Source organism: Protopterus annectens, chromosome 4.part1 (genome assembly GCF_019279795.1).
Source record: "Protopterus annectens isolate FY-2018-M chromosome 4.part1, PAN1.0, whole genome shotgun sequence".
NCBI classification, from domain to species: domain Eukaryota; kingdom Metazoa; phylum Chordata; order Ceratodontiformes; family Protopteridae; genus Protopterus; species Protopterus annectens.
This window is the reverse complement of record NC_056734.1, coordinates 590,766,601-590,793,451: the sequence shown is the minus strand read 5'-3', so window position 1 is coordinate 590,793,451 and position 26,851 is coordinate 590,766,601.

The following is a 26,851-nucleotide window of genomic DNA, read 5'->3' as shown; positions in this document are numbered from 1 at the left end:
GCTTCATGGTCATATTGAACCACATCCTGTACAACTATCGAACCCCCTTTGTCAGCACCAATAATAACCAGCTTATGATTATTAGCTAGTTTGATAATTATATTCAAATGTTCTGGATAAATTATTTGGTAAAGGGGGGACTGACCTGTATTGAAAATGAAGGTCTTTAATCATGGCATGTTGAAACAAGGAGACGTGTTGATTCATGGAAGGCATGAAAGAAGATTTGTGATATTTGAATTCATCAGAGATCTTTGATGACTGTTGTTCCTGAAAGAACAATTTGAGGTTAAGAGTCCTGCAATATGAAATAATGTCATTAACAAAGCTTTCTTCTGAAACAAAAAAAACAGGAATGAATAATAACCCTTTATTAAGAATTTCAGAGGAGGAAAGGACATGAGATGAAATGTTTGTTATGTTTACATTTGTTCTTTTGTCACAAACATCTGTAATAGACTTTCCATGTTGTCTATACCGTTTGTGTTTTCTGCCCCCCCCTCCTCCTGTGTGTAAACCCTGAGTTGTTATAGAATTCTTTCTTTTTAATGCTGGTGAACCTGTGGCACTCCCTGAGTCATAATCTAAACCCGAAGAAGAATCTTCGGCTGAAGTGTCTGTATTATAAAGCGTACCTTTTTTAAGAATGGATTTGGTCCGTTTCCTTTTGGAAGTTGTCCGATTTTGTGACCTAAAACGAACATGTTTTGCTTTGTTATCAAAACTGAAGGGATCACTTTTGGTGTAATCATCTAAATCTCTTTGAAACTTCTTTTTTTTCCTTTCTTTTAACTGGGATTCTAGTGTTAACAATTCCTTACTCAAATTTTTAATACTAGTAGTATAAATGATCTGTCCCTCAAACTGCTTGGCTTTGTCACTAAGTGAAGTAATGAACACTATTTCTTGTTCAGTAATCCTGCTGTGGTGATTGGCCAATATTTCAACAAATTTAAGAGATGTTTCTTGTTGTACCTCACCCCATTGTTCGAGTAGGAGATCATCAGGGTTATTCACCAATGGTTGTGTACGTATCCTTAAATCACGTGGGGTAATTCTTTTTGTCAAATATGCACGGAAAAGCTTATAATGCCAAACATTATTTCGCAAGGATCTCATATGTTTAAGTTTAGAAAATATTCTCACAACTGTCGTTATTGGGTGCAGTACCAGAATCACCCAAACCTTCACCAAGTGGCCCAATTCCAAAGGCTCATAGATCGTCTCTATCAGCAGATAAGCCCATTAGTAAATTATGCAATTCCATATTGAACATGGAATTGATGTTGACTTACAAATACAAGTTAATCCACTAATGGAAAAATACAGAGAACAAAATTGTCAATATATTGAAATTATATATATTCCAAAATACCATATAGCATGACCTTGGCTGGTTCAAAACATGGATCAATAAGCAATAAACCTGTATTGGTTATTAAATGTCAAAAATAATAAGCCACCAAAAAATTGTGTGGACTTATACCAGGTAATTTGCTGGTCCTTATTTGAACCAATAAGCCCCTGGTCAGTTAAATAAGGAATGTGAATTATTCGCTGAATCAAAATCAGATTGTCACTTGGTTATGAATGTGGAATGGATCGAAGGTAGTTGGTACTGCAGACAAAAAACACAGATGTGAATACCTTAAAAAATGAAAACAGTTTTGGCAAACATAAGCTTCCTAATATGCCAAGAGCAATGAATAAGATACCATTCAAAAGTATGTATACAGTGGTTATAAGGACAAAAATACCATGGTGTAAAAATGTAAATCAAAACATGATAACAATACAAGATGCTCTGTGCACCTCAAAATGGTGCCCAATTAAATGTAGTAAAAGTAATCCAAAAATTGGGCAAGAACATGTGACACCAAATTGGCAATCAGAAAAACAGCCTAATTGTGTTGATGTCAAGAAATGTGATCAAATACCCAAGAAACCATCTGATGTGGTGTGTCAATACCAGTGGTATGAATATATGGGCTTGAATGGTAAATACTGCATGTAAATGCAGGTGATCATAAATACTTATGATTAAAAGTAGCTGTTGTGAATCCAAAACTAAATATACAAAATCATAGAACTCATATATGACCCTAATGTAAAACCTGTATCAGGAAAGTTCAATAACAATACAATATACAATGTTCAGAAGATAATGCAAACATGTCAAAAAACATATGCATGAAGAAATCACATATGTCAATCCATAGATGTTATATAAATACTGAAAAGGACATGTTCACATTAGGTGACCATACATAAATCAAGATTAATAGTTAGACCCAATTAAAACGCTAACTAGCAGATAATCACATAAATAGTAAGCAAAATTAGGACATGAATCTTCACATGTATATAGAATATCATGAATGAACTCCCGAATGTCTCCTTGTTTCAACATGCCATGATTAAAGACCTTCATTTTCAATACAGGTCAGTCCCCCCATTACCAAATAATTTATCCAGAACATGTATGAATAACATTATCAAACTAGCTAATAATCATAATCTGGTTATTATTGGTGCTGACAAAGGGGGTTCGATAGTTGTACAGGATTTGGTTCAATATGACCATGAAGCCTTTAAACAATTATCCAATGTAAGATACTATTCTGAATTAACAATTGATCCAACACCTGTTTTTTAACAACAGCTTGATTCTTTTCTTACATCAGCTGTTGAAGAAGGTATTATTACCAACAATACACACTCCCAACTCACTATTTCCAACCCTTGCCCACAGTACATATATTTTTTACCCAAAATACACAAGAATCTTCAGAATCCTCCCAGTAGACCTATTGTTTCAGGCAGGAATTAATTAACTGAACCTCTATCTCTTTTCTTAACTAAATACTTACAGCCGCTTCTACAATGTGTTAGGGCAAGAATAAGAGACACAACTGAATTTCTTCAAATTATTTCTGAAACACAGCTGGAGCCAGACTGGTTACTTTCTACATTGGATGTTACATCAGTATACACTAACATACCACACTGGGCTGGTTTGGAGGCTTTGGAATATTGGCTCAATAAGACTGAATTATATAAACCTGGCTTTAACGCCCTTTTGTTGGGTCTGACAGAACATGTATTGACCAAGAATGTATTCTTTTACAAGGGAAAATGTTTTTTCAAACTAAGGGGACAGCAATGGGGGCGTCTTTCACCCCCATATACGCAGATTTGTTCATGGCTTATTTTGATGAACAGGTCATTTATGACAATTCACATAATATTTACATAGAGGAAAACGGACATCTGGCGTAGATACCTGGATGACTGCTGGTTGGTATGGAAGGCTGATAGTAAATATCTTTTGGAATTCACCACTTACTTGAATGAAAATAAATGGGGAATCAAATTCTCTGTCAACTATGATAAAAATAAAATGATTTTTTTTTGGATGTCCTGGTTTACCACGCATCTGATCATACGTTGATTACAGAAATTCATAGTAAATTTCCCGAAAATAATTTACTACGCCATGCCTCCAGCTTTCATCCCCCCATATTTGCAAAAACATTCCCAAATCCCAGTTCATGCGTATTAAACGCATTTGTTCTGATCGACATACATATACATGTTTTAGGGACGATTTAATTCTTTATTTTATTTTTTATTTATTTTTATTCATCATTTGTTGACTGGGAAAGTCCGACAAGGTTCCACAGAGCCTGTTTTCAGCGGATGCCCGGGGAGAAATGCTCCAGATGCATGTCTTTGGAATGTGGGAGGAAACCGGAGTACCCAGAGGAAACCCACGAGAACACAGGGAGAACATGCAAACTCCACACAGAAGGCACCCCAGCCGAGAATTGAACCGGAGAACCTCTTGCTGTGAGGTGACAATTTTAACCACTGCACCACTGTGCCGCCCGTTCTTAGATTTCATGATCGGGGCTACAGAATGGGTCATTTATTACACACAAAACATAATGTGGATAATATGAAATGTGATGATCTTCTTCTTTACAAAATCAAGAATCAATCAAATTGTGTACCACCAAGACTCATTACCACATACGGACGCAGCACTAATACACTAATCAACATTGTTCAGCAAAACTGGAACATACTAACATGTGAGCCAAGACTTAATGAAATTCTTGGTGACAGATGCTTGTTTTCTTTCCGCAAAGGCAAAAATGTATCTGCCTTCTTTAATCATTTTAAACATTCTGAAGCTAAAGGCGCTAATACAATCCAAACCACACTGTCAGGTGAACCTTTTCTTGGATGCTTTCTGTGCGGACATTGCACACATTGTGCCAAGGTACTTAAAACTAAAAGTTTTAGCAGTCAAAATACCCCCGAAGTGCATAATATAAATTGCTTTGCCAACTGCTAGTCGGATTGGGTAATATATTTGGCCAAGTGCAATTGTCCTGCATTTTATGTTGGTCAAACTTCAAGACTCTTGAAATTTAGAATATCTGAGCATCTAAGTGACATCAAAAATAAGAGAGAAACCAATGTGCTGTATAAACATTCATTAGTACATAATAATGCATGTTTTAGTTTCACCATTATAGATAAAATCAAAAGATCTAGAAATAATAAACTAGGTTGGCATGATTTACTGAATTCCATGGAGAGAAAATGGATCATTAAACTTGGTGGTCTCTTTAAACCAGGTCTTAATGAGCATTTGTAATTAATCATATGATCTAATCATTTACTTATAAAATGGTTCTTTTTTGTCTGTATCCCTTACACTGAAGAAGGCTTTGTATTGTATCAGCCAAAACCGGTCTGTGTTAAAAGAACCCAATACTTTTATTAAAGTATTTTATATAAGGTGCCTTGTATGCTGGTCCTCGTTTTTTGGTTGTAGTTAAAAAAGCCAAGTCTTTAAAACAATACTTAGAAACAGACAATATTATAGCCAAGACTGCTAAGACTCACAAAATTCCTGGCATGTATAAATGTGCTTTTTATAATATGTACTCTTTTATCTTGCAGGGTTCTTCAGTATTTCTGTCTCACATAAATAAGCACATTATAAGTAACAGTTATTTTAATTGTATTTCATCTGGCATTATTTATATTGCAATCTGCTTTAAATACCAGTTGTTTTATAAATGTATGTCAAAAAGAAAATTAAACGTGAAAATAAGGGAACATTTGTATAGTATTAAAATTAACAATGATGTTTATAAACATTCTACTGTTTGTGCAGATTTCAAACAGTTCAATTTTTTGTGTTAAATTCAGTCCCTAGGGAGTTAAGGGATAGTGATGATAAAAAAATTGCTTTTGAGGAGAGAAACTTTTTGGCAGCTCAGGTTACAAGGAGATAAGAATTTTTGAATCAATGATACAATTTGTATTAAGTTCTTTTTTATAAGTATATGTGTCATATTGTGTAATGTTGCTTTAAAATTTGCTATGCTGAAGTTTTTAGATTTTACTTTATTGTTTAATCATTTGTTTTGAGTATGTCAAACAGCATATAAGGTTCGTTGACATGTTGTCATTTTATTCTGATGAAGTCTTTGGACAAAAGTGCTAAATGCATATTTCCTTGACTTGTATGCCTTCTGTGGATGTTATTGTGTGGATTTTTGTCTTATACATCCTTTGGGATGGTGTCTTTAACTGTAAAGTCACCTCTGGGGTGCTATCTATGTCCCCCATGGATAGGTCCAGTTGGTGCTGCTCACAAATTCTCTCTGCTAACAATGACCACCCAACTATGCTCAATAAGGGGTAGTCATGTTTTACATAGCTAGGCTTCCACACACCATATGACCATTAGGCTAGTAGCCTCCTATGTACATACGAAGCTATGAGCCTATGCAGGTCTCCCAACATTTTGTGTCCCACACGGCCTGCTGATGTTCTCTACTATAAGTATGTAGTCTTATAAAAGTCAGAGGTATGCTCTGGTGCTTTTATAATGTACTATGTTCTGTAGTCTGTGTACATAGATAGGTATGGGTTCTGTTCTCAGTGCAGTCAACTGGGTGTGTCTGTGTCTAGCCAGAAGAGCTGAAGTGTGTATCCTGCAGTTACCTCTCCAATCCCATGTAAAGACAATATTGTGATGTTTGCACATGCCTACACATCCATTTCATGCAATCCTCACAACTTCTTCTCTCTAACATGCACTGCTGATATTATTCACTATAAGTTGGCCTGCAGCCATATAAAAGTCAGAGACTTGTGCTGCGGTGCTTGTGTAAAGTTTTGTGTTCTGTAGACTGTGTACTTTGATAGGTAGGGGATCTATTATCACTGCAGTCAACTGTGTGTATGTATGTGTGTGTGTGTGTGTGTGTGTGTGTGTGTGTGTGTGTGTGTGTGTGTGTGTGTGTGTGTGTGTGTGTGTGTGTGTGTGTGTTTTGTGTGTGTGTGTGTGTGTGTGTGTGTGTGTGTGCGTGTGTGCGTGTGTGCGTGTGTGTGTGTGTGTGAACTGTTATTTGAGATTACAGAGAGAATTTTATACAAAAATTGTGAGACACTGCAATATTCTCCTCAACAGACATTGCTAATGTCATCAGCTATAAAATGTTGTCTGAGACACTTCAAGTTGGATTTGAGTGGTGCTTGCATAAAGTACTGAGTTCTGTTGTCTGTGTACTTAGGTAGCGGCTGTATTCTCACTGCAGTCAGCTGTGTGTGTGTGTGTGTGTGTGTGTGTGTGTGTGTGTGTGTGTGTGTGTGTGTGCGTTTGTGTGTGTGTGTGTGTGCTGTTGCTTGACAATACAGACAGCATTTTGCACCAGGATGTGGAACACTGTTTTATTCTCCTCAGCAGATACTGCTGACGTTATTAGCTATAAAGTGTTTTCTGAGACACCAAGTTGGACTTGTGCAGTGGCATGTGCATAGAGTACTGTGTTCTTTAGTCTATGTACTTAGATAGGTAGAGGTTCTATTCTTGTTGTAGTCAACTGGGTGTGTGTTTGTGCACTTGCTTGACAATAAAGAGGACATTTTACAACAACATGTTGGGCATTGCTTTTACCATTTTCCTCTCAACAGACTCTGCTGATTTGTGGATGTGTAGTATAAACATCAGGGCAGGGTCAGATATTTCCTGTAGTCCAGGTACAAATCACCTCATCCTTTCCAATACAGATTTCAGGAACAGGGCTTTCAGTATATACATGTACTTTATGGCATGGTTTGTAGGACCTGTATTTTCTTGGTGGGAAACCCCTATTGTCTGTTCAGCTCCTGCAGGTGTCTAGTAAGATACATGCAAAAGGAAGAATTATACTGTAGTATGCTTCAGATGAGGTTTTAGTACAGTGTTGTTATATCCTCCTCAGATCTGGATACAATGGCCTGATTTTTGAGATGCACAATGTAGTTTTCCATACCACTATGGACACTTGTTGAAGTTCAGATTGTTATCTATATGTTTTCCCCTATCTTCACCTCTGGTTTCAGCATAGGGGAGGGTTGTCAATGGTGTATTTACCAGGAAATTCCACTTTGCATAAGGCACAAATCCTGACAAATTCTATAATTATTAGTAGACCGTGTGGCTTTGGCAGCAATCATTTGTGAGCGTTAGAATCTCTTATACTATAGGCACATTATTGGTGGACTCAATGATGTCCACTAATATGCATGAATCAGCAAACTTGATAAGCTACAGGTTATATTTTGTAGCCTGGACTGTTGAAAAATAGATGTCAGACAATACAAGCCCCAGCATAGATCCTTGGGGTACACCACTGGTGACAACTGCAGTGATAGAGGTTGAGTCAGGAACTTTTACAGTATGTGTTCTGTTGGTGAGGACATCAATTAACCTTCTAGTAATGTAAGTGTTAATCTCTAACTGGAAGAGTTTGCCAATGATACCTGAGTAGGCTGATTGTGTCCAAACCCTAGGACAGATCGAGACAGACTGTGTTACCTTCATGCAGGCCTATCACACAGAAGCAATGGGCTGTGACAACATCATAGATCTTTTGTAGTGTGACTCAGAGCATATATCTACCTAACATGGTGTGATACACAGTTCAATACACCCTCCAGATGGACTATGTTCACATAGAAGGGTGTACAGTGACATGCATCTATTTGAGTGGGCTGGGGACAGCACCTGCTGTATGTATTTATAGACACATCCTGATTCGCTTGATTTGTGAGGTAGACCACCATGTCATCATGCACCTTCTCTAAATAGACACTAGTAATATCCTGGCTGTGTGCAACATACATGTGTGAGTTTTTGATGCTACATCTTTGTCTGTTACATCTGTCAGATATCCTCAAAGAACATCATCCTGTGGAACTTGAAAAGGCCAAGGCAGTCGATAGAAGTCCACACTGAGGTATTCACTCCACAATGATAAATGTAGCCATCAACACCTATATCACCAAGTGAGTAGAATAGTGGATCACATATGTGGCTTCTAAAGAAGTAGAAATGTGTGAAGTGAGTGAAGTGACCTATATGTAGTGTCCAGTGATCAATTGTGTGCATCAGGGCTGTCTGCTAGGCCCTTTCTTGTTGATTATTGAAATCACAGACATCAAGAATGACATACAAATCCTGTGTCCCAACAGCTGTCTGGAGGACTACAGATTGTGGGCAATCATTGACTCTAATTGTGATATTGATATAATACAGACAGTATCAACACACATCAAAGATTAATGCCACAGACATGACAACACATGAGATGAAAAAAAGAAAAACATGGGGATTTGTTTCATTATGCAAACAAATGCATAAACCAAGGATCATGTAGACGTCACACACTATCACCAGACCAGTTGTTATGTGGCCTGTGTCCTGGGATATATGGTATGTGGAATGCTCACCAGCATGTGTCCACAGTGGTGAGTACTCCCTTGTATGTACAACAACTACTATGTGCAGGACATCCACATGACAGGCCATAATGCCTTCATCATTCACAACCTTCATCATAACAATACCAGAGTACAATGCACCCTTCCTCATGTCCCTACATACACATCTTCCAATGATGTGTAACTGAAGTGTACCACCTTTGTCACTGTGAGCTGTCACACATCTATTTGTACATACCTAGGTATTAGTTTTGTTGCATAAGCATTACTGTCTGATGGCACAGAACCCTCATCAAGGGGTAATGTAATACCAGATGCATGTGTGATATCTGTTTTGGTGATGCACTCATGATATACATAGCTGTTTAATGACATTGATGACATGGTTTGCATTCATGGCAGTGTGAATTGTGCCATATATGTCTCTGCCATGCACACCAGTCAACTAGCTTGTAGTGATCATAATGTCAAGTGTGCCTCCTCACACCTCCTGCCTATGTTAATGTCAGGCGAGTGTGCTTGATTACACTCATAGATTGCTGACATGTCCTAATAATTGTACAAGTGTGTTGGTGCGGAACCCTCTATGCTTACTCAGAAACACATATGCTGTAGCAGAGACAAAGTATTACTGGTGGTATTATTCTGATATTGTCCAAGATTGTACATGATGGTTTTACTGTTAGCCATGAGCCTGTATCTGTGTCCCACTTGTTGGAAGCCTCTGCTGACAATACAGGCATACTCAGACAGATCAGTTTGCACAGCTTCACAATATGCACTCAACCTCATTCGTATTTAACATCCATAATTCATGTCCTGTCCATTGTCCATGTCTGGATGGTTATATCACACAGAGATCCTCCACTGTTATGTCACCTTGTGTGACAGTCACGTCATATACATTGCTCAGTCTGTACTATGCCATATGGAGATGTGATTAGTGTTCCTGCTGCAACTCTCTTCTTTTTACATTTCCTCATGTGCAGTACATTACAATGTTTTACCTGTCCTCATTCCTGGTGTTCATTTCTAAACTTCATCTGTGTGTCCCTACTCAATAAACACACTTCCCATGACTGTTTCTTATAAATGATAGTCATGTACCCTTACACATCATTGACACAACTTGTACAGACTGCCTGGAATGGGATTTCACAATAATCAGCAGTATATACACTGTCCTGTCCTTTGCCTGCAACATGTACATTAATATATGAAAAACCCTGATGTCCCTTGTGGCATTTTATGCCATCCCATTAGCCCAATAAGTTGCAGTGTACACTTACACTGTCCTGTTCTGAAACACTGTCCTGTCCCCACAACATAATAAATTAATATATGAAAACCCCAGTGGTTCTTCTGGCATTCCATGCAATCCCACTAGCTCAGTGTGCTGAAGTGTAGACATACACTGTCCTGTCCTGATGTATTGTCCTGTCATGTCCCCACAACATAATGCATTGATACGTTAAAAACTCTGCTGGTCTTTCTGACATTCTGCACAATCCCACTAGCCCAATATGCTGGAGTGTGCACCTACACTGTCCTGTCCTGAGACACTGTCCTGTCCCTGCAACATAATACATTAATATATGAAAAACCCTGGTGGTCCTTTTGGCATTCCGCACAATCCCACTAACAGAGTTTGCTATGCTGTAACTAAGTTCACTATCCATGTTGCTTTACACAGTTTGCGGGCCACCACAAAACCATGCTTGCTTATGTTTCAAGATGAAGCCATGGAATGAATATTCATCAAGTGCTACTGTTCACCACACAAACACGTAAACTCCGAGAAGGCTTTACACAAAACCTACACAGAGTTTATTAAATCCCAGGGTGTAATATAACCTGTTTTAACAATAACACTTGTGATGACAATTAATAAGGCTGTCTATCTGTGAAAGTAATGGCTGCAAAAATAATTTTGCTGATGCCAAGAGTGCAATATAATAAGTGCATACAAATAAAAGTCTTCAATGTTTAATGCATATATATAAAATATTTTCTTTGTAACCTGTAAACACATCTAGCATTTACTTTAAAAAGACAATAGTATATTAGCAATATCAGAAGCTTTCTGTGTAGATAAATCAAAATGAATATCAATCCTCTATGTTCTTCATATACACAATTCCCGTCAACTTTAAGTTCCCTAGCTACACAATTACATTCTTATGATGCAGATTCAGGTGTCTAAACTTTGTGAAGATGCAAATGCAGTGTGAACTCATTAGAATGCTGAAACCCAACTTTTGACTTTGTGTATCAAACGTAAACATAGTATAGACATTACTTCAGTATTTGTTGCTAATGGATTGCAACTGTGCAAGATTAGCGGGAGGAAGAAGGAATACACAACAGTTCAAACTCCCTACCTGCAGTGATTGTGTCAGCCAGGTTATACTTACAAAGTGTAGAAGTAACTGAATCAAAGTTTTAAATGTAAGTAAGCAGCACCCATTTCTCAGTTTCTGTACACTAATATCCAGACTCACTTGCCTTTGTTGAAAAATGTATATTATTGGTATATAATATTATCATGCATTTTAAGGACAATGATACACAAATTCTTACAGATTGCATACCTGAGGTTACTGCCCAGATAAGAGAAGAATGAACACAATACTAAGAGAAGACAGACCTGCATTGGTGCAAACAATAGTCATAAATTATTGTGTGATCACTCATTACACTAAATCTGTAATGAACACATGTACAAACAACTGAGTATTCAAGTGTAATATGTCATGTTAATATTGTGTATGATTTGTGACTTGCTTGTATGCATATTGATTTTCATTTCTGCTGCAAGGCTGTTTCTGTGGCAAAGAGGGATAAGACACCCTTGCTGTGTTTTGTAGGTTTATTGGTGTGACAGTTCAAATCCACACTTTAGTAAAAAATCTTTACTGTTCACTAATATTTCTTTTGCAATGTTCTATTTTATTTTTGTTTCAATTTAATTTGTTTTTAAAGTCACTATTTGTGCGGAGCGGTGCTTAACACAAACTCAGGAAATGGATAAATCCAATAAATATTTTGTAATGTACTACTATGATAAAGGCTACATAAACTACACTTGTGCATCGTGTGTCTAGCACACCTGATGAACAAAGTGAACCACATAGTGTATATATTATCTGTAGATCATGGTTCAAGTCCAACATTTGTCTTTTAAGGCTAAAACTTAGCAACACTGCTCACAAGAATAAAAACAAGGTGAGCTTTGTTTGTCACATTTGCACATCGCTTAACTTTGTGCTGACCTGGACTAATAGCCCACACAGGAAGCAGAGAGAACACCTGCAGACAGGCAGCAGACATTCTCAGTTAGAAACAGGATACGTTATTGCATCTTTTTCTTTACATCACACAAACATGCTAAGTGGCATTGCACAGAGGTTAGCAACCTTCCCCAACACCTGCATGACTAGAATACCTGCAGCCAGGAAGCAGACAGTAGAAAATGGATGCAGTGTATCCTCTATGATTTGCCAATGGGAAAACTCACTAATGGCATTGTGCAGTAGTCATCACACATACTTAATAATGAATATGAACATATACAAGTGTTCTTTATCTGTTCCTGGGGCAGCAAGTATGTGTCGAACTACAATACAGATGAGCCTGGGGTTCTAATCCAGCAAAGTCCAAAGTTTTATTCCTGTTGTTCCAGTTTGCATATTGTAAAAATTAGCATGAAAACAGTACTTAAACATAGAAATGATTATCCACAGCAGGCACACTGAGCATACACTCGATATCAGATATATATTAAATGTGTTACTGTTGATATCAGTAGAATAACAGTTCCATAATTACCCATTTATTTTTTGAATTGTCATATCACACACACACATACATGTTTAAACATTCATCTCTCTCATGTATATCTATAACTAATGAGTAGACCTGAGAAACAAGGTCTCATTTGCAATAAACACTCTGTACAGTAGTGACCGTAAAAAATACACTTGTAGTCCAGCCATTTCTGTGGCAGCTGGTATAAGTTAATGCTCATAATATAGGTGAGCCAGTGTTCTAATCTAGCATACTCCCTGATTTATTAATGCTTGTCCACTCAATTATAAAAAAAAATATATAAAACAATGTAAACATATTTATAAATAACAATAAGTATATACATAACTGGAGCCAATATGAATTATATGTGTCAGTGAGGGTATACATACAATTATGTTTCTGTAATTATACTGATTTTTCTGGTCATGGATGGACTTCAGACTGCAATGCTACTCATGCACATAAGAATGTATAAACCATGACCTTCTCAGGTAACACACATACATGGTTAACCCCTCACTCTGTCATATTTATTTATATGTAATTCATGAGCATATCTAATAAGCACTTCTTCTGTGGTAAAGATGAAAAATCACCTGTGTTGAAGAATATGTTTTGTCTGTTATGCAAAGGTTTGAATCCACATTGGAAAAATTAACTTTATCAGTGGGTAAAGCCACACAAAAAAATGTGTCAGGTCATAAAATGTATGCTCTCACTACATGTCTGCAAAGTTAATTCAAATAATAGTTATAGCAGCAACCAATCCATAAAGTAATGCCAGTTGTCGGATTAACCTTCCCATTTCAAAAATTTCTTTCCATTCTGTTTGGCACTGTTGCTCTCCACTTAATGTCATGCAAAGTCAGTTGGCATGGTTGTTCAGGTTTGTGTACTAGTGATAAATACAATAACAGGACTTGGTGGAAAAATACTATTTTCTGACACTCAGTACTATCCAAAGTGTTGACTGCCACATGTCTCTGCCTAACGTGTTTGTGCAGAGGTAAGCAAACCAATACAACTACCATTGTGTAATCAATCAGCAGAAACTCATGTTTGCTCTTTGCTTAACTATATGCAAATGGGGGAAGCAATATAAATAATTTTTAAGGTTAGAAATTTTATGACACAAAATTTCCTATAGGAAATATTTATGAACACTATAGGATCTGTTAGCTGTGTGTACCATAGCCAGTATGAATTAATACTTCTCAAGTTCAAATAGAGTCCTTAAATGTGTATCTCACAAGTACAAACACTTTGCCATTGAATGGTCAAACCAGCTGCTCAGTGGTGTGCTATGAAAAGTGCACATTAGCATGTATTACTTCTGTTTACTGCCCATTCAGTCTTCATGTCATGAAGGTATATGTAAAAAAACAATGAAAGGGGAGACAGTTTACACTGTAGCATTGTGTTGCCTGCACCTGTGTATATAACATCTGGTCTCTCACTATGTGTTTCCAAAAATATCAACTACACCACAAAAGCATATAACAAAATGCTGTCTTATATACCATGTACATCTCTTTACTGAGAAAACGCATTCAGAGCTTCAATTCCTTGTAGTATTGTGGACAGCTGTTTGCATATAGTTTGTAAATCTGTCTCTTAAACTATACCTGTACATTGGAAACATAACATCAAACACTAAACTTTGCACACTAATCAATCTGGTAACATGCAGAACTCTAATATTTTGACAGTCGTACATGGCTACCCATCCTTTTCACACAGGCCTCCCAACATCTTCTCTCAAACATGCAGTGATTATGTCATTCACTATAAATTGTCCATCAGCAGTTGAAAAATCAGGCTTGTTCCATAGCACATTTGTTAAGTATTGGTTTTTCAAGTGGGTGTATCTAGCTTGGTAGGGGCTCTAATCTCACTGCAATTAACTGGTGCATGTGTGTGTGCGTCTGTCTAATCAGAAAGACATAACTGTGTATCCTTCAGTCATCCATACAATCCCATGGAGTATGAATGTTTTGACAGTTGTATATGGCTACACATCCATTTAATGCAGATTTCACAACCTCTAATCTCCAAATTTCAATGATGATCTCCTCCACTATACATTGTCCTGCAGCATTGCAAAAGTCAGACTCGTGCTGTGGTGCCTGCATAAAGTACTGAGTTCTCTAGCTGGTGGATCTAGTTGTATAGGAGTTCTAATCTCCCTGCCATCACCAACTGGTATGTGTGTCAATAACAGTATTTACTTCATTCATCAGTAAAATCCCATGTACTGCCAATATTTTGAAAGCTGTACATGCCTACACTTCCGTGTGCCATGGTGTTTGTGTTAAGCACTGTGCTTCCTAATTAGGTAGGGAGATTGGGGTCCTATTCTCACTGCAGTTAATTGGAATGTGTGTGTGTGTGTGTGTGTGTGTGTGTGTGTGTGTGTGTGTGTGTGTGTGTGTGTGTGTGTGTGTGTGTGTGTGTGTGTATTGACTTGGATGCCATTCAAGAGAGCATTTTACACCAGCATGTGGGACACTGCATTATCATCTTCTTCTCACCAGACACTGTGATGTCATCAGCTATAAAGTGTTATTAGGCACTATAAAAGCCAGACTCGTGCTGTGGATCTTGCATTAAATGCTGTGTTCTCTAGTCTGAGTAGGTAGTTAGATAGGGGTTCTGTTCTCACTGTAGTTAACTGAGCTGTGTTTCAGTGGGTTGACATTCAGATGAATGTTTTATACCAGCATGTGAAACACTGCTATTACCATCCTATTATCATCAAACACTGCTGATGCCATCACTTATAATGTTGTCTTACACTCAAAAAGTTAGACTTGTGCTGTGGTGCTTGAGTTAAGTACTGTGCTTTGTAAATAGGTAGGAAGGGTTTCTATTCTCACCGAAGTCAACTTTATGTGCAGCAACAATCACTAGGATGACAGTTTTAGAACGAAATAAGAGTCCAAACCTATGTCAAACCCTGCTCTAAACATCTCATTGTAGCATATAGTGATGATGTCATCCTGTATAATATGCGCTCTGACAGTATTCAAGACAAACCTGTGCTGTGGCAGTATCCTTAACTACTGTGTTTGAAAACTATTGCACCTACACATATAAAGGTTCTAATATGACAGTAGGCAACTTGTGTTTCTGTACACACACCTATCACTTTTAGACAATTTTACACAGGGATGTGACTCCTCATTCATGTCCTATACTCCTCATAACAGGTTCTCCTCAGCATACAATGATGCTATCATACTCCGTAAAGAGCAATCTATCAGTGTTACAGTCAGACATATGTGGTGTTGCTACTGTGACATTGCATGATGTTCATATTCTATACCTACACAGGTGTAATGTTCAAATCAGGCCTAGTCTACTGTTGTATTTGTAATTGTTGGTACTTTATGGCCATTTTATGGCCATTGTATGATCTTAGGAATTGTTCTTCAGTTCACTACCATTTGGAAAAACTTTCACATAGCCTCATGCATCCACCATCCTCCTTTTCCTCTGGCCATGTGACATCCTTCCTGCAGAGGAGGGAGGATGCCCTCCTGTCAAATATGCCTACACACATCATGAAGCAGAGACCTTCCATGAGCCTCTACAAGACATCTCAAGACCACTGTGTTTCTGAATAATAGTTCTGCCATGATGGGGTGCACATGTCCATATGGACAGTGGTAGCATGTAATGCAATCCAACAAGTATACACATATGCACAATAGACTTACTATCTTCCATAATATAGATATAGGGATTTTTTTACATGGTAGGATTATGGCTAGGATTTCATGTAATGTTGTCCATTGGCCTAATAATGTTCCATGACCCCATGAATGGAATGTTGCTGTCATTGACATGTGATATATTGAGGTGTGGTTGTTCAGTATGGCTACAAAAAGGTCTTACAATCTGTGATGTCAGCTAAATTATTGATAGCCATTACTGCCATTGCAGTGCATGCTCTTTCGATAATTTGTGCAATAATGTGCCTCCTGAGCATTGTTGACTTGGTAGGATACACTGTTATGTATACTGGAGTATTAAGACTGTTTTTGTAGTGGAGTAGATCAACCCTCTACACAGTTCACATTCTGCTATCACAGTGACACTTGAAATATTGCCCAGGTGTGCATGTGTTTACATCCCATCTATAAATGTTCTGTGACTGACAATATCAACTCATATTGATTACATGGTTACATAAGTCTTATCTCATACACATGGTTGTTATGCTGTGAAATACACAACCACTGTATCAGATGTTTTGATGCAATTGCAACCTTCTTGAATTTACTGTATGTGCAACTGTGTTGCTACACCCAAGGATTATTGAAGTTGTCAGCAGCACAATTGTGTGACTATTAGCATTTGTGTAAGGAAATGTTCTGCATGAGCCACAACCAACTGATGTCTAATATGTCCTGATACGACATCAGGCCACTCAAACACAGCTTGCCTGTGAAACACATATAGGCATATTTTGCACAAGTGATGTAAGTACATGACACTGCTATAGTTGTACAACTGTGTGCATTGCAACAGTGTATGGAATGTGATGAATGACCAAGGCTGTATGGAGGTCTTGTCACAAATAATTTATTTCAATACTTATGAAATATTAATTGTAATACACAACTAAGCACATATCTCTATGTGGATGCCTAGTGGGCATAGACAATCTGCTAGCTGATAATTTGTCTCACATGTCAAGACTGTATCACCACTGGCCATGAGCCAAAGCATACATGTAAACATTACTCAGTTTTATTCTCAGGAGGGAGCTCATTTGTTCACTCTCTACCGCTAATAACACAAAAGCAGTGGGCCCTGACAATGTCACAGGTTGCTTACATCATCATTTAAGACCTGACCTACCAGACACAAGTGGATCCATACTTCAACACAGCTTCCAGGCAGCCTATGTTCCCATAGAAGGGTGTACAGCAACATGCATCTTTCTGACTCGGGGGGGGGCGGTCATCACCTAATGCATGGGGTTATATATCCATCCTGACTCTCCTCATCTGTGAGATAGGTCAAAGGTTCATCATGGTCCTTCTCTAAAATGACACAGGTAATACCCCAACTGTCTACTAAACCAGTGTTTGATTTGTTCAGGCTACATCATCTCTGTTACATCTGTTCACTGACTTCAAGAAGGTTACCAAGGTCATGCATGATAACAATAAATACCTACGTCACCAAGTGAGTACACAACTGGAACACATATGTGACAGATAAACATGTTGCAGTGTGTGAAGTCACCTCTATCTAGAGACCAGTGACAAGGTCCATACCTCAGAGCTCTGTGGTAGACCCTTTTCAATCCATTATTTAAGTATCAGACATCAAATTGACTTGCGCATTCTTTCTCCAACCATCTTTGTGGAGGACTGCAGATTGTGGACAATCATTGAATCAAATCCAGTGTGGGATTGGTATAATGCATACAATATCAACACACACAAAGGACTGATGCCACAGTCATGGGGACATGGTAGATGAAGGAAACTCATAGGATTAGTTCCATTTTATGAATGCAACCACAAGATAATTACAATATGGACAACACACCCCTACTAGTAGACCAAGTGGTATGCACACCTGTCAACTAACCTGGATTGCTCATTATTTCTAATACAGGTGTAACACTGTCTCTCCAAACACCTCTGGCAGATGCCACATTTTAAGGGAGGTGTGCTTGATTTCCCTCGGAGATTGCTGATGAATCATAATAGTTGTACTAGGGTGTTCTTGAAGAACCATCTATGATCACTCACAGTCACAGATTTTATGTCAAAGACATGGGCTTACTGGTGGTATTATTCTGATATTGTCCACGATTGTGTGTACTTCTATCTACTGTTGTCCATGGGCCTATTACTAGGTGTTCCACTTGTTTGAGACCTATGCTGACATTACATTGATATTTAGGCCACTTGTTTTGCACAGCTTTAAAATATGTCCATAAACCCTATTATATATACCATCCCTGATATATGTCCTGTACATTGCTCTTGTCAGGTTGCTGATATCACAAAGGATCCACTCCACTGATATATCACCTTGTGTGAGAGTCACATAGTATGCAATAACTGTGCAGTCCGTACTGTATCATCTCAGTAGGTGATTAGTGTTCATACTACAACTGTTTTCATTGACATGCTCTCATCTGTTGTACATTATCATGATTCACTTGTCCTCTTTCCCACGTTCATTCCTAAAATTCATCTGTGTGAACCTTTTCATTACACATACTTCCTCTTACTATTTATTTATATTGTAGTCTATATAGCCCAACTGTTCATTTACACTATTGATATGCAGTATGTCTGACAAAGGTTTCCACACTACTCTGCACTGTATACACTTTCATGTAATGTGTTGGAACTGTATACTTTGCTTTATTAAAAACCGTGGTAGTCATTGTGGCTTTCTGCAGAATTCCATAGACCTGGTTAGCCCATAGGTAAACAGATGTACACGTCTGCAGGTGTTTGTACTGCTTTACATGGTTTGCTGGCCAGGAAACCATTCTTGTTTAAGTTTAGGCACGATGCATGGCATGCATATGGAATTACCATTACTGCTGATCACACAAACATGTAAAATCTGTGTAGGCTTTGCACTAAGCCTACACAGCGTTTATTGAATCCTCAGGCTTCTCTTAGTTGCTTTATAGTTTTGTCTTTTTGATGCTACCGGGTCTATATTATATAGTCGAAATTTCAAAACTTCGAACCTCACATGAGCGAACTCATATGAACGAAGTTCGGAACATCAACTATATAATAAAAAAAAAAAAACTTACCTTACTGCTCTGAGCAGGGGGCAAGCCCCCCTTGCACCCCCCCACACCCCCCTACTTAAATATACCAACTCCAAGAACGCACTTCAATGCAGAAAGGCAAAATTTCCCATTCTGCGTGTGAAAAAGCCATTGACTTTCACCTTTGACCTTTCTACATTCGATCATATGATGTCGACCATCCATGATTCGAACAACAGAACGGTCGCTCATGTAATATAGACCCGATGCTTCCATGATGCTCTCGTCTGGACATTCCCTGTTTTAACAAAGCTCACATCGACCTTGTAATTGTAAACCCGTATATATATATATATATATATATATATATATATATATATATATATATATCATTTCACCCAGACCACATCACTGAAAACATAAATTACTGAAAACTCATTTCACTAAATCTCATTTCACTGAACTGAACTTATGTATGGCACTGTGTAGAGTACTGTAAGGCAAGTAAAAGGTATATGCCATTTTCCCCACAATAGTGTGATCCTGGAGTTAGTAAACAGAGTTGGGGTGGGGAGGCACAGCCCCCCCACACATTGGGGTGTGGGGAGCATAGCATGACACCTTGTTTGTTTTATATTATATTTTACCAAAATCTTCAAAACAATGCGTTTTAAGCAATAGACATGCATAGTTTAACACCAATGACTAACTCTCTCCAGAAGACAATACGTACTCAAGCTAAGTAGGGGGGCTATGCCTCCCACACCCCCAATATGGGGGCTGTGCTCCCAACATCCCCCTAACTATAGATACTAATTCCAGGATAGCACTACAATGGGGAAAAGGGCATATACCTTTTACATGCCTTGCAGTACTCTACACAGTGCCATATATACTAACTGCAGTTCAGTGAAATGAGATTCAGTGAAATGAGTTTTCATTATTTTGAGTTTTCAGAGAAGTGGTCAGGCTGAAATGAAATTCAGTTAAATGAGATTCAATGAAACAGAGTAGACTATATATATATGTATGGATCTAGGACGTTTGCTCGAGTGAGCAAACGTCCAAATCCATAATAACCGAAAACACTTTAATGAAAGTGCTTTTATCAAAAAAGCACTTTCGTTAAAGCGTGTTACAAAAAAAAAAAAAGAAAACTCTACATTTACATTTTAGCAAGGGGGGCTGCACCCCCCCCTGCACCCCCCACTTTAATATTCTCTGTCCGAGACCATACTACAGTGGAGAAAAGAGAACTAAACCTTACCCGCACTGTAGTACAGCCTCAGCAACAGGCATACTTACGCAAAAGTGCTTCTTTGGTGAAAAGCACTTTTGCATAAGTATGCCCGGCCATTTGTGTTTCAGTCGTTTGCTCATTTGAGCAAACGTCCTAGATCCATATGTGTATACATATCTATATATATATATATATATATATATATATATATATATATATATATATATATATATATACATACATATATATTACCTTCAGAAGACCGAATAATCAAAATTTACTTCGTCGAGATGAAAACTGCAAAACTTTTTAATTACACCAACTCCGAGATTGCACTACAGTGGAGAAAACGACAAAGTTCACCATGTTGGCCTAGAGTTTACTTACCACTGAGTTTAACACCAATGACTAACTCTCTCCAGAAGACAATACGTACTCAAGCTAAGTAGGGGGGCTATGCCTCCCACACCCCCAATATGGGGGCTGTGCTCCCCACATCCCCCTAACTATAGATACTAACTCCAGGATAGCACTACAATGGGGAAAAGGGCATATACCTTTTACATGCCTTGCAGTACTCTACACAGTGCCATATATACTAACTGCAGTTCAGTGAAATGAGATTCAGTGAAATGAGTTTTCATTATTTTGAGTTTTCAGAGAAGTGGTCAGGCTGAAATGAAATTCAGTTAAATGAGATTCAATGAAACAGAGTAGACTATATATATATATGTATGGATCTAGGACGTTTGCTCGAGTGAGCAAACGTCCAAATCCATAATAACCGAAAACACTTTAACGAAAGTGCTTTTATCAAAAAAGCACTTTCGTTAAAGGGTGTTACAAAAAAAAAAAAAAAGAAAACTCTACATTTACATTTTAGCAAGGTGGGCTGCACCCCCCCCTGCACCCCCCACTTTAATATTCTCTGTCCGAGACCATACTACAGTAGAGAAAAGGGAACTAAACCTTACCCGCACTGTAGTATAGCCTCAGCAACAGGCATACTTGCGCAAAAGTGCTTCTTTGGTGAAAAGCACTTTTGCATAAGTATGCCCGGCCATTTGTGTTTCAGTCGTTTGCTCATTTGAGCAAACGTCCTAGATCTATATGTGTATACATATATATATATATATATATATATATATATATATATATATATATATATATACATACATATATATATTACCTTCAGAAGACCGAATAATCAAAATTTACTTCGTCGAGATGAAAACTGCAAAACTTTTTTTGCTAACCAGCAAATTTTTCCAAAGGTAAGTAAACACTTGGCAGGCATTACAATGAAAAACACACAACAGTATGTCAAACCCACCCTTGTGGGGGGCTGCTCCACCCAAACACACCCTAACTAATTACACCAACTCCGAGATTGCACTACAGTGGAGAAAACGACAAAGTTCACCATGTTGGCCTAGAGTTTACTTATCACTGGAAAAATATGCCATTTGGCAAAAATAAAGTTTTGCTCTTTTTGTCTCAGTTAAGTAAGGTTGGATTATATGGATGTTCAGTCTTCTGAAGGCAATCAATATATATACATATATATATATATATATATATATATATATATATATATATATATATACATATATATATATATATATATAAGTGTGTGTGTGTGTGTGTGTGTGTGTGTGTGTGTGTGTGTGTGTGTGTGTGTGTGTGTGTGTATTGACTTGGTTGCCATTCAAGAGAGCATTTTACACCAGCATGTGGGACACTGGTATTATCATCTTTTTCTCACCAGACACTGTGATGTCATCAGCTATAAAGTGTTATTAGGCACTATAAAAGCCAGACTCGTGCTGTGGATCTTGCATTAAATGCTGTGTTCTCTAGTCTGTGTAGGTAGTTAGGTAGGGGTTCTGTTCTCACTGTAGTTAACTGAGCTGTGTTTCAGTGGGTTGACATTCAAATGAATGTTTTATACCAGAAAGTGAAACACTGCTATTACCGTCCTATTATCATCAAACACTGCTGATGCCATCACTTATAATGTTGTCTTACACTCAAAAAGTTAGACTTGTGCTGTGGTGCTTGAGTTAAGTACTGTGCTTTGTAAATAGGTATGTAGGGTTTCTATTCTCACCGAAGTCAACTTTATGTGCAGCAACAATCACTAGGATGACAGTTTTAGAATGATATAAGAGTCCAAACCTATGTCAAAACCTGCTCTAAACATCTCATTGTAGCATATAGTGATGATGTCAACCTGTATAATATGCACTCTGACAGTATTCAAGACAAACCTGTGCTATGGCAGTATCATTAACTACTGTGTTTGAAAACTATTTCACCTACACATATAGAGGTTCTAATATGACAGTAGGCAACTTGTGTTTCTGTACACACACCTATCACATTGAGACAATTTTACACAGGGATGTGACTCCTCATTCATGTCCTACACTCCTCCTAACAGGTTCTCCTCAGCATACAATGATGCTATCATACTCCATAAAGAGCAATCTATCAGTGTTACAGTCAAACATATGTGGTGTTGCTACTGTGACATTGCATGATGTTCATATTCTATACCTAGACAGGTTTAATGTTCAAAACAGGCCTAGTCTACTGCTGTATGTGTAATTGGTGGTACTTTATGGCCATTTTATGGCCATTGTATAATCTTAGGAATTGTTCTTCAGTTCACTACCATTTGGAAAAACTTTCAGATAGCCTCATGCATCCACCATCCTCCTTTTCCTCTGGCCATGTGACATCCTTCCTGCAGAGGAGGGAGGATGCCCTCCTGTCAAATATGCCTACACACATCATGAAGCAGAGTCCTTCCATGAGCCTCTGCAAGCCATCTCAAGACCACTGTGTTTCTGAATAATAGTTCTGCCATGATGGGGTGCACATGTCCATATGGACAGTGGTAGCATGTAATGCAATCCAACAAGTATACACATATACACAATAGACTTACTATCTTCCATAATACAGATATAGGGATTTTTTACATGGTAGGATTATGGCTAGGATTTCATGTAATGTTGCCCATTGGCCTAATAATGTTCCATGACACCATGAATGGAATGTTGCTGTCATTGACATGTGCTATATTGAGGTGTGGTTGTACAGTATGGCTACAAAAAGGTCTTACAATCTGTGATGTCAGCTAAATTATTGATAGCTATTGCTGCCATTTCAGTGCATGCTCTTTCGATAATTTGTGCAATAATATGCCTCCTGAGAATTGTTGACTTGGTAGGATACACTGTTATGTATAATGGAGTATTAAGACGTGTTTTTGTAGTGGAGTAGATCAACCCTCTACACAGTTCACATTCTGCTATCACAGTGACACTTGAAATATTGCACAGGTTTGCATGTGTCTACATCCCATCTATAAATGTTCTGTGACTGACAATATCAACTCATTGATTACACGGTTACATAAGTCTTATCTCATACACATGGTTGTTATGCTGTGAAATACACAACCACTGTATCACATGTTTTGATGCAATTGCAACATTCTGGAATTCACTGTATGTGCAGCTGTGTTGCTACACCCAAGGATTATTGAAGTTTTCAGCAGCACAATTGTGTGACTATTAGCATTTTGTAAGGAAATGTTCTGCATGAGCCACAACCAACTGATGTCTAATATGTCCTGATATGACATCAGGCTACTCAAACACAGCTTGCCTGTGAAACACATATAGGCATATTTTGCACAAGTGATGTAAGTACATGGCACTGCTATAGTTGTACAACTGTGTGCATTGCAAATGTGTATGAAATGTGATGAATGACCAAGGCTGTATGGAGGTCTTGTCACAAATAATTTATTTCAATACTTATGAAATATTAATTGTAATACACAACTAAGCACAGATCTGTATGTGGATGCCCAGTGGGCATAGACAATCTGCTAGCTGATAATTTGTCTCACATGTCAAGACTGTATCACCACTGGCCATGAGCCAAAGTATACATGTAAACATTACTCAGTTTTATTCTCTGGAGGGAGCTTATTTGTTCACTCTCTACCGCTAATAACACAAAAGCATTGGGCCCTGACAATGTTACAGGTTGCTTACAGCATCATTTAAGACCTGACCTACCAGACACAAGTGGATCCATACTTCAACACAGCTTCCAGGCAGCCTATGTTCCCATAGAAGGGTGTACAGCAACATGCATCTTTCTGACTCGCGGGGGGGGGGGGGCATCACCTAATGCATGGGGTTATATATCCGTCCTGACTCTCCTCATCTGTGAGATAGGCCAAAGGGTCATCATGGTCCTTCTCTAAAATGACACAGGTAATACCCCAACTGTCTACTAAACCAGTGTTTGATTTGTTCAGGCTACATCATCTCTGTTACATCTGTTCACTGTCTTCAAGAAGGTTACCAAGGTCATGCATGATAACAATAAATACCTACGTCACCAAGTGAGTACACAACTGGAACACATATGTGACAGATAAACATGTTGCAGTGTGTGAAGTCACCTCTATCTAGAGACCAGTGACAAGGTCCATACCTCAGAGCTCTGTGGTAGACCCTTTTCAATCCATTATTTAAGTATCAGACATCAAATTGACTTGCGCATTCTTTCTCCAACCATCTTTGTGGAGGACTGCAGATTGTGGACAATCATTGAATCAAATCCAATGTGGGATTGGTATAATGCATACAATATCAACACACACAAAGGACTGATGCCACAGTCATGGGGACATGGTAGATGAAGGAAACTCATAGGATTAGTTCCATTTTATGAATGCAACCACAAGATAATTACAATATGGACAACACACCCCTACTAGTAGACCAAGTGGTGTGCACACCTGTCAACTAACCTGGATTGCTCATTATTTCTAATACAGGTGTAACACTGTCTCTCCAAACACCTCTGGCAGATGCCACATTTTAAGGGAGGTGTGCCTGATTTCCCTCGGAGATTGCTGATGAATCATAATAGTTGTACTAGGGTGTTCTTGAAGAACCATCTATGATCACTCACAGTCACAGATTTTATGTCAAAGACATGGGCTTACTGGTGGTATTATTCTGATATTGTCCACGATTGTGTGTACTTCTATCTACTGTTGTCCATGGGCCTATTACTAGGTGTTCCACTTGTTTGAGACCTATGCTGACATTACATTGATATTTAGGCCACTTGTTTTGCACAGCTTTAAAATATGTCCATAAACCCTATTATATATACCATCCCTGATATATGTCCTGTACATTGCTCTTGTCAGGTTGCTGATATCACAAAGGATCCACTCCACTGATATATCACCTTGTGTGAGAGTCACATAGTATGCAATAACTGTGCAGTCCGTTCTGTATCATCTCAGAAGGTGATTAGTGTTCATACTACAACTGTTTTCATTGACATGCTCTCATCTGCTGTACATTATCATGATTCACTTGTCCTCTTTCCCACGTTCATTCCTAAAATTCATCTGTGTGAACCTTTTCATTACACATACTTCCTCTTACTATTTATTTATATTGTAGTCTATATAGCCCAACTGTTCATTTACACTATTGATAGGCAGTATGTCTGACAAAGGTTTCCACACTACTCTGCACTGTATACACTTTCATGTAATGTGTTGGAACTGTATATTTTGCTTTATTAAAAACCGTGGTAGTCATTGTGGCTTTCTGCAGAATTCCATAGACCTGGTTAGCCCATAGGTAAACAGATGTACACGTCTGCAGGTGTTTGTACTGCTTTACATGGTTTGCTGGCCAGGAAACCATTCTTGTTTAAGTTTAGGCACGATGCGTGGCATGCATATGGAATTACCATTACTGCTGATCACACAAACATGTAAAATCTGTGTAGGCTTTGCACTAAGCCTACACAGCATTTATTGAATCCTCAGGCTTCTCTTAGTTGCTTTATAGTTTTGTCTTTTTGATGCTACCGGGTCTATATTATATAGTCGAAATTTCAAAACTTCGAACCTCACATGAGCGAACTCATATGAGCGAAGTTCGGAACATCAACTATATAATAAAAAAAAAAAAAACTTACCTTACCGCTCTGAGCAGGGGGCAAGCCCCCCTTGCATCCCCCACACCCCCCTCCTTAAATATACAAACTCCAAGAACGCACTTCAATGCAGAAAGGCAAAATTTCCCATTCTGCATGTGAAAAAGCCATTGACTTTCACCTTTGACCTTTCTGACATTCGATCATATGATGTCGACCATCTATGATTCGAACATCAGAATGGTCGCTCATGTAAT